Source organism: Porites lutea, chromosome 5 (assembly GCF_958299795.1).
Source record: "Porites lutea chromosome 5, jaPorLute2.1, whole genome shotgun sequence".
NCBI lineage: Eukaryota > Metazoa > Cnidaria > Anthozoa > Scleractinia > Poritidae > Porites > Porites lutea.
Genome location: NC_133205.1, coordinates 37,529,263 through 37,542,577, shown reverse-complemented (window position 1 = coordinate 37,542,577; position 13,315 = coordinate 37,529,263). Strand labels below are relative to the sequence as shown.

At 38.0% G+C, this 13,315-nt stretch overlaps 1 protein-coding gene across 2 annotated transcripts in view; it reads right to left on the bottom strand.

Moving 5' to 3' along the window:
• LOC140937156 (uncharacterized) overlaps positions 1-13,315 on the bottom strand; it is an 87,176-nt gene that overhangs the window by 46,453 nt on the left and 27,408 nt on the right. The window lies entirely within an intron of this gene.

The window sequence follows — 13,315 nt, the reverse complement described above, 5'->3', positions numbered from 1 at the left end:
GGGTGGCATTTGAATAATTGTCAGGGTTGGCCAAGTAGACTGCGCCCACCCCTTTTTCTGTGAAATTTTAAATTATTTTTAAAGAATTCTCAATAAAATAAATAGTATCTATGTACTGGCAAGTGTCCGGGCCACCCCTTTCTCGATTTTCTGGATCCTCCCCTGCTATTACAATGAGCTTCCATGACATGTTGATATGGGAGTCCTAACCCATCCCCACCTCAATTGGACTCATCAAAATGGCGGCTGCAAAATAGCTCCAGTAGTGAACAGATAGCAAAATATTATGTTTTTCAAAAGACAAAAAATAATAAACCCGTATGTTTTTTTTTTATTTCCAAACAATCTCATTGTCGAGGTTGAGCTTTCTGTGCTACAGTTCAAGCATGCATACATGTACATATTGCTCAAACTTTGAAAAACCAAGAAGAACGCTAAGCGTCTTTTCCAATCCTGGGAAAATTTGATCAAATTTGTAATAAGCAAAAAAAAAACAAGACCACGATTAATTTATGAGTTAATGAAACCAGTTTTTTTGGTTAAGAGGTTAAAGGAAAATCTGATAAATTCAGTTTTATTTTGTAAAAAAAAAACTATTTGAATATGTCAATGCTTGTACGGAAAAAGATTTAAGTCTTAAATACTCTTTCCCGTTAATTTTCAGTGAAGAGGATAACAGGGCGTTCAAAGAAAGATGAGTAGCAAGGCTCGCACAAGGTGTTTAGCAGGCATGGCCATAAGAGACCGGATTCTTCCACTGTTACAGATACACACATGTGGATTATTGAAGTATGTCATTCTAGAATTTTGATTAAGTACAAAACAAAAACTGTTGTGTAGAATGACTAGTTCATTTGAAGAAATTAAAGTTCTCGAAGTGTGCTGCCGACAAGTATCGTGAGAGGCGCAGGGAACTCCTTCTCTCGCATCCAGGCTCGATCTTTGAAATTAATATTGAAAAATGAATAAATAAGCAAATAACTAAACAAATGTAGATACCTTCGGATGCCGTCTGCATCTGCCGTCCGATTCCAGTCCCACAAAACAGGGCTGATTTGTTCTCAAAGTTCATCATCTAACAGGCCCAGCCAAGGGTTTTGGGTATTTGGGTTTCTGGGGTCTTTTTTTCACATATACGGTATTTTGGCGCTACAGTATGGATATTTAATATCTTGTTTTTCTAAATTTTTGGTATTTGGCATTTAGACACAAGTTTTTGAAGATTTTTTTGATATATGAATGACTATGTTGACACAGCAATTGAAATGTGTTCAATAGAAGTTTGCCAGGGATTGGGAATGGGAAGAAATGGATAAAGCTCACTGACTACAGTGCACCAAAATTTATTCATTCTGTATTTGGGTGTATTTAATTATCTTTCAGCAGACTGTCCAACCATCCCAATTTCGTCCTGACAACGGAACCAGCATGGCTGAGCACTGTGCTGGACTTGCAATTCAGAGGCCCCTAGTTCAAGTCCCACTGTGACCGCTGTCTGGATTTGTTCACGTAGTCCTGAGTTCAAATCCCTGACCACACTTGTAAATAGCAAACTGGTTTGCCTGCAGCCAGTTGGGATTCTTAACGCTATGTTATGATTAATTATAACTATATGAATTATTAAATTTTGTTTCAGTCATTTGCTTCTGCCCTACTAGTATAACTGCTATAAATACTGCCAAGGGTAAATAAAGGAATTTTTTTTCTCTCTTTGTTCTGTTCTGACTAATATGTGATCAGGATGGGAAGAAAAGAAGATTTTTACATCTGTGATGATATTTTCATCCAATTCTTAACATACTTGTACTAGAACACCAGATAGAGTGTAATCAACTGAAACTGATACTTCAAAAACTAAAGAAGCTGCAAGAAATATAACTTAAAATTGAGTACAGGGGTTTCAATAAAAATTGAAGTAGCCAGCAGGTTTGAATAGAGTAACCGACTCAACAAGGGGCCGGGTCTCAGGGCACGTTCTGCCCCAGAAAATTTTGAAATTTCAAAGCCCTAAAATGTGATTTTCAGTGTTCTGGGGAGTAAATTTGATGACTAAAGAGAGTGTTCTTAACGTTCAATTTATCAGACAACCATCAATTCCTACAAGCAAGAACAAACTTAATTACATACTTTTCCACCTAAACAAATTCTGCATAAACCTATAAAGAAACTTGTGAAAAAATGACTGAAATATAGCTTTCACATGACTAAAGCATACTGTAAAACCAGTAGGCCTTTACGAAAACACATCACAATTATGTTTTCATTCAGATTTTATGACATATTTTTTGTTTACAACGTTTTTTAAACTAGTTGCTTCTTCTTTCTCGAAAAAAGTAGCCGACCTGTATGAGCAAAGTAGCCGATGCATTTTGTTGGCCGTCGGTGCTTATTGAAACCCCTGGGAGTACTTGTATGTATGCCAAGCCACAAAAAGTGACAAAGCAACGAAGGGGTTTGTAGCTACGTCTGCCATATTTATGGTCCTTTCTAGATGATTGGTCAATCGGATCATGTACATGAGGTACCGTTCTTCCTGTTCTAGTGGCTCTCAGTGTCTCAAAATATCGAAAAACATCTTTCAGCCTTTTAGTTAAGTTATGAAAACTGGTGGGTCATCTAAGACCAAGAGAAAGAAGTTAGACTGTCAATTCATTATGGGAGTTCCAAATATCAAAATATTCACAGTCCCTTTCTGGAAAAGTGTTTTCTTACTATCCAATATTGATACAAGCATAAAAATATAAATGACAATCAATTTACTAGAAATAGCATTTTGGAGCTTCAAAATTTCAAAATTTACTGGAGAGCAATGCCCCCATACCCCAGCCTATCGTTTACGAAATTTCCCATTTTTTCCATCTAAAAGGGTATTTTGTTTCAAGGCAATTTCAGAGACTACCCCCGCCACCCACCCCCTAGTCGGGCCTCATGTACAGTATATATCTACTTTTATTTCATTTAACTGTGCGGCTTGACTTGTATAGCAATTTATTAGGAAAAACAAATGTGATATGTGATATTCGAGACAACGAACCCACTTCCGGGACTGAATTAATAAGTCAAATGTAGTTGCACGCTAAATCTACTGTACATTAACTTAAATTCACATTTCAGAGTTCAAGAGAAAGCACTGGACGCTGAAGTTGTGCACATCCCACACATCCCATCTCATTTACACATCCCAGCCTAACTGTGAGAGGTTAAGAGCAGACTGCCAACTTAACCTTAAATTAAGCTTAAATTCTTCATCTTGTAACAAGATGAATTTTCAAAATACGACCTGAATAGTTAAGCTTACAAACACTCTTAAATATTACACATCCATCACTAAAGAAAACTTGAACAATTTATACAACTAGCAAATAATACTTACATGTGGAGGAAATCAGCGTAGCAAACCTTCCTTAAATATGAAGAGAACTTGCAAGTTTTCTAAATGCAGGATGCTTGTGTTGATCATGTGACCAAAGCATTTTTCACTCGACCCAGGTCACGCGCAAATGTCGGTCACGCGAAGGCCCGCGAAGCCGGAGACTATAAAGGGGACAGAGAGGCCATCCCCCATATACACCCTGTTCCATAGGTAATTCGTCTCGAGTTATTTTTAACACCACAGATCTCAAGGGGGATTAGACAACAGCCAATCACATAGCGGGAATGTGTTCCGCGTGGATGACCCACGCTGAGAGCCACGCGTCCTTCACGAAATGACGCAGAACAAAATGGGGGAAGACGCGGGGAGCGATTTTGCTATTCCTTTTGTCGACGAAAACGACTACAGCGAGATTTCTGCGAAAGCTGTGTCAGCGAAACCGAAATTAAAAAAGAATCGCCCTTCCTCTCTTGTATAGAGCTAACAGTAGAGCAGGGAAATCCTTAACACACTGAATATTCTCTCAGGATCATTTATAATTTACAGTTTGAAGAGAGCAATTTCTGGTTTGATGTTTATTTTTTTTCAGTCTTTATAGCGATTATTCCTACCCACTTACTTTGTCAATTGTAGGCGAACCCTCCTAAAGCTGAATTTCAAGGGACCATATTCAAGCTCAGAAAGAGAAATAAAATTTCGTCGTTGCTTATTTACGTCATCCATAAAACGCGAAATTAGGCATTTTCACGTCGTAGTCGTGCAAAAACGGGAAAGAAATGAACAAAAAAGTGTGTTGCACGTGCGAAGTTGTTGTTTTGCTAATTAAACCTATTGTTTTTTTGACATTCTAGTTGTCGTCCGCGTCGTTGGATCTTAAACTCCCTAAATTGTACAAAAGACCGGTTTCAATAGACCGGCGAAATTTCTCATTTTATTAAAGCACTAAGGTTACGACAACTTCGAGTTAAACTGATTTCACGGGTTGTCAAAGAGTCCAGCGATTCCTTTTCCCAGGTGAGCGCCGACTCATTTCGCTTCAATATTCAGGAATGCTCTCGATCTTTTTACGCTTTCATTGCCTCTCGCCCGACATGTTTTGCACGGCGTTTGGTCATGCGAAACCTCCACGAAACATCCACGCCTCGCGCGAGGTAACTTTATCCCGATTCTAAAAATAACTCGAGACGAATTACCTATGGAATAGGGTGTATATGGGGGATGGCCTCTCTGTCCCCTTTATAGTCTCTTGCCGCGAAGGTATCGTTTGTTCCCAGGGTGGGGTATTTGTCATCAACGGTCTGCCCGACAGGCCTAGCATGCGTAGCTGGCGAGATTTTTGCGGGGGGTTGCCGTCGTTTTCTGGTGTCGGAGCCGCGAGAGGTTTGGGAGGATTTTAGAAAAGAAAGTAACGCGCGCATAAGAATAGGGAGCTAATGTATAACATTAGGGTAAGGTAAGGTAAGGTAAGAACTTTATTTTAGCACGATAAAAAGATCAGCATTGCTGGTGGGGTAGTGCATACAACAATTACAAAAAAATAAGGAGTACTGAAAGCAAATGTTGAATTAAAAACTAAAAACTGTTAAAAATGTTTGTAACCGATATGACAGTTTTTAGTTGTAGCAGGAGCAGATTACTTTAAATGGCACCAAGCGAAACTGAAAACAATGCTTATGCAAATTTTGGGGTGAAAAACAGAAAGCATTATGGTATGTTATGGTATTTCTGGAGTGGTCAATTTTCTCGGATGGGTACATTACCACATTTTCTTAGCAATGGGGCTCCACCCACGCGCGCGCGCGTTGAGCTCCGCTATAAAATGACAAACGCGCGGTTGCACAAAAAGATTCTGCCCAGTGATTTTTGCCGTTACAAAACATCACAGTTGAACGATTCACATTTACATAAATAAAGGTTCGAGCTCATTTTAACCGTCTTACCTGACTACGAAATTGAGACAAGGCGCTTTAATGGTTACTGAAAATCAACAGAAATACCTTATTTTACAGGATTGCGAGTTCCAGGTTGTTTCGTAACTGATGGAGCAGCACGAAGGGATTTTCCCTGATCTGTTACTAAACTTACGGAGAAATCTTCTCCATTTACAAAATAATAAAACGCTAAGGACTGATAAGGAGTTAAAGACTTGATTATGGAACAGTTGAGTGCTTTGAAAGTTTTCTATTCTGACCATGAATGCTTTGTTGAAACGCAAGTCGCGGGAGAGAGTCTCACGCGGGCTCCGGTTTGCACAGCAAATCGGTGAAAAATTAATACGCATGAGTCGTTCAACTAGTTTAAACCGGTTTTAAAACCTTTTAGTCACGTGTCTACCTCAAAGATTTTTGAGGTGTTTAAAAAGCATGCTCAACGGAAATCACGAGCAGCTTGCTGCCGAGGTTTCTCACGGGGGGTAAACAAAACGAACCACGCGACAGACAAGCCAAGCGAACGACTCCGTAAACGATAATAAAAAAAAGCCATGGAAGACAGAAACCTCTAGTGGACTTAAAAATGTTAACCTCTGGCTACAAGCAAATAAACTATCTCTAAATATAAAGAAAACGCATATTATTGTTTTTAAAACGAGAAAGAAAAAATAAACGGAGACATAAAGATTAAAACTAGTAATAACCAAAGGTTACGGAGTGCGGGCGACAACGATCAAAGGTCAAAACGCTTTTGCTCCATCGCTGTGCTTTACGTAGGTTTCACTGGTGAGTAGTCATAGAGGGATGAAATTGAGCCCCGTTGGTGGATTCCCTCTGGATTCCCTCGCAAAAAGTGGATTCCCTTTATTAATATGCAGAGGGGTCGGGTCATCCATTGTTATAACCTAGAGAAAAAGTGCGTTCCTCCATACTAATTAAGTGCAAAGTCAGTGTCTAGCTAGCTAGGCAAAAATGCGTTCCTCCATACTAACAACTTTCTTCCTGCATAATAATTCGGTATAGGTTTACTAATGAGCGTCTCTCTACTAATATAGGCACAAATAAGCTTTCCCGTTAAGTAACTCGAGCCCGGTTTTCGGACCGTTAATTGAAAAAAAATACGAACAAGAGAAGCGATCACCCAGCAACGCGAGAAACGGCTTACTATATCTTGTTTAGTGCTAAAACTCGGATATACAAACAAAAAAACATACAGAAAGTGGTGCTGAAAAATCTTTATTTCAATTTAGCTTATGCCTTCTTATTTAGCGCTAAAACTCGGATATATATACAAATCACACACATATACAAAAAGTGGAGCTGAAAACTCTTTATTTCAAGTTTGTTTGACTATTACAAAACCGTTTTCTCCTTTCTGTCTCAAGGAAACGACTAACTATTGAAGTCTCAACGTTTCACACACCCTTACTCAGTTAATTATGCGAGTTAACAAGCTCACATTTGGATACAAAATTGGTTCAGCTCTACAGTAAAAACTTTATGTGGGAACCTTGACTTATTATTATATAAAAAAAACAATGAATAACTTACGAAGGATCAATTGAAACACGCAACTAGTCAATAGACGATCGGAATAAACCAGACACGTTTCTTAGACTTAAGAAATCAACTTTATCACCCTTTATTAAGGTGTTTCGATACAGTTTTTCAGAGGCGATATCGATATTTTTCAATCGCCTTAAAAGTGATTTTTTCCTTGTCCGATCGCTATAAAATTTTTACCAGTAATTGGCTATGGATTGAAATATGTGAAAATGTAGTTTTCAATAAAATCGATATTACTATGACAACAATAAACAAAAAACTTTGAAATTGATAAAAGCCAAATTTTGTGTGATCTAGACCTGCCCCTGAAAAACCAACACTAGGAACTTAAAGTTTGGTGTTTAGCAAACAATATCCGAAAGAAGTAAAAAATTCTGTATGTTTGAATTCGACTAAAACGAAAAAATATTTCAAACCTTAAACTTTCAATAGCCGTGATAGGTTATTTAATAAAAACGTTATAAATGACTCAGATTATTCTTAAGTAGCATAAGAATGATGCTTAATATCACATTTTGATGCTAGGAAATTTTGGTGCACTTTCGTTCATGCGATCTTGAAATCTAACCCGTTTTCTCACCACCTGTATAAGTGTAACTTCAATCAGAATTTGGACTTTTAGCGCTTTCTTGTATATCTCCAAAACGACTCGAACGAATTTTTTTAAAATCTCTTCACATAATCTTCATAATGTATATAAAAATGTCTGAAACTTTCATTAAGATTGATTCACTGCAGCACCTTGAAATTTCAGGACAAACTTATCCTACGAACCGGACAAAAATCTGCGTTACAACATTCACTGTTTTGACGTTATGCTAATTTTTCCAAAATAATGCGCACTATACATACCTCCATGACTAGTACATTTTAGTTTGAATTTATCGCATCTTTTGAATGTAAAACATTGACAATACTCACACTGAAATGTACTAGTCATGAATATATGTATTGTCCGCATTAATTTGGAAAAATTAGCATAACGTCAAAACAGTGAATATTGTAACGCAGATTTTTGACTGGTTCGTAGGATAGGTTTCTCTTGAAATTTCAAGGTGTTGCAGTGAATCAATCTTAATGAAAGTTACAGACATTTTTATATACATTATGAAGATTATGTGAAGAGATTTTAAAAAAAATTCGTTCGAGTCGTTTTGGAGATATACAAGAAAGCGCTAAAAGTCCAAATTCTGATTGAAGTTGCACTTATACAAGTGGTGAGAAAACGGGTTAGATTTCAAGATCGCATGAACGAAAGTACACCAAAATTTCCTAGCATCAAAATATGATATTAAGCATCATTCTTACGCTACTTAAGAATAATTTGAGTCATTTATAACGTTTTCATTAAATAATCTATCACCGCTATTGAAAATTTAAGGTTTGAAATATTTTTTCGTTTTAGTCGAATTCAAACATACAGAATTTTTTACTTCTTTCGGAGATTGTTTGCTAAACACCAAACTTTAAGTTCCTAGTGTTGGATTTTCAGTAGCAGGTCTAGATCACGCAAAATTCGGCTTTTATCAATTTCAAAGTTTTTAGTTTATTGTTGTCATAGTAATATCGATTTTATTTAAAACTACATTTTCACAAATCTCAATCTATAGCCAGTTACTGGTAAAAATTTTATAGCTATGTGACAAGGAAAAAATCACTTTTAAGGCGATTGAAAAATATCGGTATGGCCTCTGAAAAACTGTATCGAAACACCTTAAGATAATTGCAAAAAGATTAGACTGACTAAAGATTCCATAAAAACAGTCAAAGAAGGCAAGTTATCTTTTTTTACACTGTATAGATGCTTTACTTACCCCAACTTATTACTAATTTTCCTCCTCCTCCACAATTTTATTAATTTCTCTCCCCATTTTTTTTATTAATAATATTTATTAATAAAGGGTGATAAAGTTGATTTCTTAAGTCTTAAGAAACGTGTCTGGTTTTATTGCGATCGTTTATTGATTAGTTGCGTGTTTTAATTGATCCCTTGAGGTTTTTTACTGTAGAGCTGAATTATTAATTCATAATTAACTGAGAAACGGTGCCTGAAACGCTGAGACTTCAATAGTTAGTCGTTTCCTTGAGATAGAAAGGAGAAAACGGTTTTGTAATAGTCAAACAAACTTGAAATAAAGAGTTTTCAGCTCCACTTTGTGTATGTGTGTGTGTTTTGTATATATATCCGAGTTTTAGCGGTAAAATAAGAAGACATAAGCTAAATTGAAATAAAGAGTTTTCAGCACCACTTTCTGTATGTGTTTTGTTTATATATCCGAGTTTTAACACTTAATAAGATACACTAAACCGTTTCTCGCGTTGCTAGGTGATCGCTTCTCTTATTCGTATTTTTTTTCAATGGACGGTCCTAAAACCGGGCCCAAGTTACTTAACGGGAAAGTCTGTTGTGCCTATTTTAGTAGAGAGACGCTCATTAGTAAACCTATAGCGAATTATTATGCAGGAAGACAGTTATTAGTATGGAGGAACGCATTTTTACCTAGCTAGCTAGACACTGATTAGGCACTTAATTAGTATGGAGGAACGCACTTTTTCTCTAGGTTGTAACAATGGTTGACGACATGGACTCGACCCCTTATGCATACTAATAAAGCGAATCCACTTTTTACGAGGGAATCCAATTCATCCCTCTATGACTACTCTGGTGACAGATTCTGATAGTGAACACGCGTGATCAGATTACGAGTGATAGAAGGTCCAAACGCCCGGGATCAAATTGCGTTCTGTGCATTCCATTCATTCTTAGTAGAAGTCCGAACGAATGCTGGCTACATACATGCGACGTATGCCTAATAACGGCCTGGAGATTAGGATTGCGGGGTCCTCTTGTCGCCCGCAATAAACAGTACTGAAATAATACAAGAGGAAACAAGAAATTTGGGGGAATATATGTTGATTCACATCTAACATATGCGATTTATGTCCTAATTTCGTTTCTGAAAGATTTAGTTATAGTCTCCGTTCTGCCAATAATCTCTGCTTGCCCGTCGTTCGTACTGAAAGGAACAAAAAATCTTTTCTCTTTTCATCAATTCAATAGTGGAACAGTCTTCCATTAGCGATACGCATATCGTCTTCTCCAGGTATTTTCAAGCGCAACCTTTAAATATTCCTGCATTTTCTATCCCGCAGCTATCTTTTTTAGATCGGGGATCGTTCATCGTCAACTTTTTCACACTCGTTTGGGACTTGATTTAGTGCCTTAAATTATCACCTTTTTCAGTAAAGTTGCTGTCTTTTACCTGCCTGTGCTCTTTGTGATGCACCTATTGAACACGTAACACATCATTTCGCATACTGCCAAGTTTTGCTGCTTTGCGTGAAAAGTTGTTAACCACCGCTGCACAATTACTTGGAAATAGATGGCATTGTGCCTCAGATAAGAAAAAAATCGATTGACTTTTAGATTGTATTTCTACTGCTAATTTTCAAATTAACGTTAGGTTGTTTCAGCTTGGTTGGCACTCATCTTCATACTCCAGAATGGCGTGGCGTCATCCAGAATCTTCGGATGAGGCTTCGGCGCACATATCGGAAACTAACATGGCGCTTGAACAAAGGCGACTCACCATGCAATTATACTTTATTTAACCTTGGCGAAATGATGGTAAGTATATTTTGTATTTTCATCTCTAACGCTTTATTTTAATTGACCACTGGAAGAGTTCTGAAGTGCTTCTTGTTTCAGTTGTTGTGTTGTGAAATATGATGTTAAAAATGCATGTCTTTCTGAAATATGGAGAACATTCCATACACGCAAGAGACTATAAAGGGGACAGAGAGGCCATCCCCCATATACACCCTATTCCATAGGTAATTCGTCTCGAGTTATTTTTAGAATCGGGATAAAGTTACCTCGCGCGAGGCGTGGATGTTTCGTGGAGGTTTCGCATGACCAAACGCCGTGCAAAACATGTCGGGCGAGAGGCAATGAAAGCGTAAAAAGATCGAGAGCATTCCTGAATATTGAAGCGAAATGAGTCGGCGCTCACCTGGGAAAAAGGAATCGCTGGACTCTTTGACAACCCGTGAAATCAGTTTAACTCGAAGTTGTCGTAACCTCAGTGCTTTAATAAAATGAGAAATTTCGCCGGTCTATTGAAACCGGTCGTTTGTACAATTTAGGGAGTTTAAGATCCAACGACGCGGACGACAACTAGAACATCAAAAAAACAATAGGTTTAATTAGCAAAAAAACAACTTCGCACGTGCAACACACTTTTTTGTTCATTTCTTTCCCTTTTTTTGTACGACTACGACGTGAAAATGCCTAATTTCGCGTTTTATGGATGACGTAAATAAGCAACGACGAAATTTTATTTCTCTTTCTGAGCTTGAATATGGTCCCTTGAAATTCAGCTTTAGGAGGGTTCGCCTACAGTTGACAAAGTAGGTGGGTAGGAATAATCGCTATAAAGACTGAAAAAAATAAACATCAAACCAGAAATTGCTCTCTTCAAACTGTAAATTATAAATGATCCTGAGAGAATATTCAGTGTGTTAAGGATTTCCCTGCTCTACTGTTAGCTCTATACAAGAGAGGAAGGGCGATTCTTTTTTAATTTCGGTTTCGCTGACACAGCTTTCGCAGAAATCTCGCTGTAGTCGTTTTCGTCGACAAAAGGAATAGCAAAATCGCTCTCCCCGTCTTCCCCCATTTTGTTCTGCGTCATTTCGTGAAGGACGCGTGGCTCTCAGCGTGGGTCATCCACGCGGAACACATTCCCGCTATGTGATTGGCTGTTGTCTAATCCCCCTTGGGATCTGTGGTGTTAAAAATAACTCGAGACGAATTACCTATGGAATAGGGTGTATATGGGGGATGCCCTCTCTGTCCCCTTTATAGTCTCTTGATACACGACAATGACGTTGGGATAAAAAAGTAAATCCACGCTTGAATATCATGATCATTTTCCATCGATGATTTTTTGAGAATTTACAATAAATAAAACTCATGAAAACTTGTGTTTCTTTTGAAAGATCTTTTTTAAAGTTTGAAAACGTTATGAATATTCGTCACGTATTTTGCAGGTGGAGAGGTTGGGTAGGGGGTACGGGCATTTGAACACTTCTTCCCTAGTTCCCACTCTGGGAATTTTGACCACAAATTTTGCCCCAAACTGCGGTTTTTCAAAGCCCAGAAACGGATATTTTATCAGATTTTAAGTATTTTCCAGTCCCAACGGTGAGGAATTTGACCATAAAACCAAAACCCCCCTTTCCATCGAAACACTGATGGCTTTACAATGAAGATAAATTTGTTTAAGTCTAAGGACCTGTTTACAGGGAGGTGGGGACCCCAGGTAGGTGAGGTAACCTGCTTAGGTGGGGTAACCCGCCTAGCCATATAATCTCTTATTTTAATTTGATCACGTTTACATGATAGGTGGGGTGACCCAACACATGTTACCTCACCTATCTGGGGTCCCCCAACTCCATATAAACAGCAGGCCCTAAGAGATCCAAGATGGAAGGTGTACCTACAAAAATACTGGGTCGAGCCACCTTACGTGACAGGGCCACTTGGGACATTCGCGAAATAGTTTGAATGGATGCAAAGTCTATTTTTCAGCGACGATTTTATGACGTCGCTGTTGTCGGATCGTAAGGTCGCTATTTTCAGTGGAATGGAGCGAAAATATGCTCATTTCTGGCAACATGCGTGGGGATATTTGGTGAAGAAACAGTTACTGTGGCAATGATAGGACTACCTCTGGCAGAAAAAAATCTGCGATTAGATGGATGGATGTTCATTTAATGGACATGTAAATAAATTGACTTCGTCACTTATCTCCACTCTGTGTCAAATAAGCAAAGTTAGGCATCTATTTTCCAAATCCGTACTCTTCACCATTTTCAGTTGCTTGGGTTTCAGTAAGCTCTTTTATTGTTCTACTGTATGGTCTGGCACTTTCAAGCAGAACATTCATAAATTGCAACTTGCACAAAATGTTGCTACTCGCGTGTTAACTAATACTAGCGGGAACTGGGTTGGTCCCCCATTAAACGTCAGCGGTTAAAACGTGATGTCACACAGTTGTACAAAATACTGAATGGACTTGCGCCCTCCTACCTAAATAACTATATCAGTAAAAGGACAGGAATCCATAGTTATAATACCAGATTCAGGGAAAACCTAGACGTTCCTATGTGCAGGACAGCCACGGCACAACTATCCTTTCACTATCGATCTATCAACACTTGGAACTCGCTAAGCGCAAGCACAAGAAATAGTAAAACGCTCACTAGCTTTAAGCATGGTTCAAAATTGGAGCTACGTCACACCGTGAACTAGGTGACTGACTGCATGACTACAAAAGTTTTCATATGTCATTATAGTATTTACCAGTCAATAATAAGTATATGTTTGTAGTATATATACGATATATTATCGTAGCTATTTTTTCCTTTATTTTTTCTATTT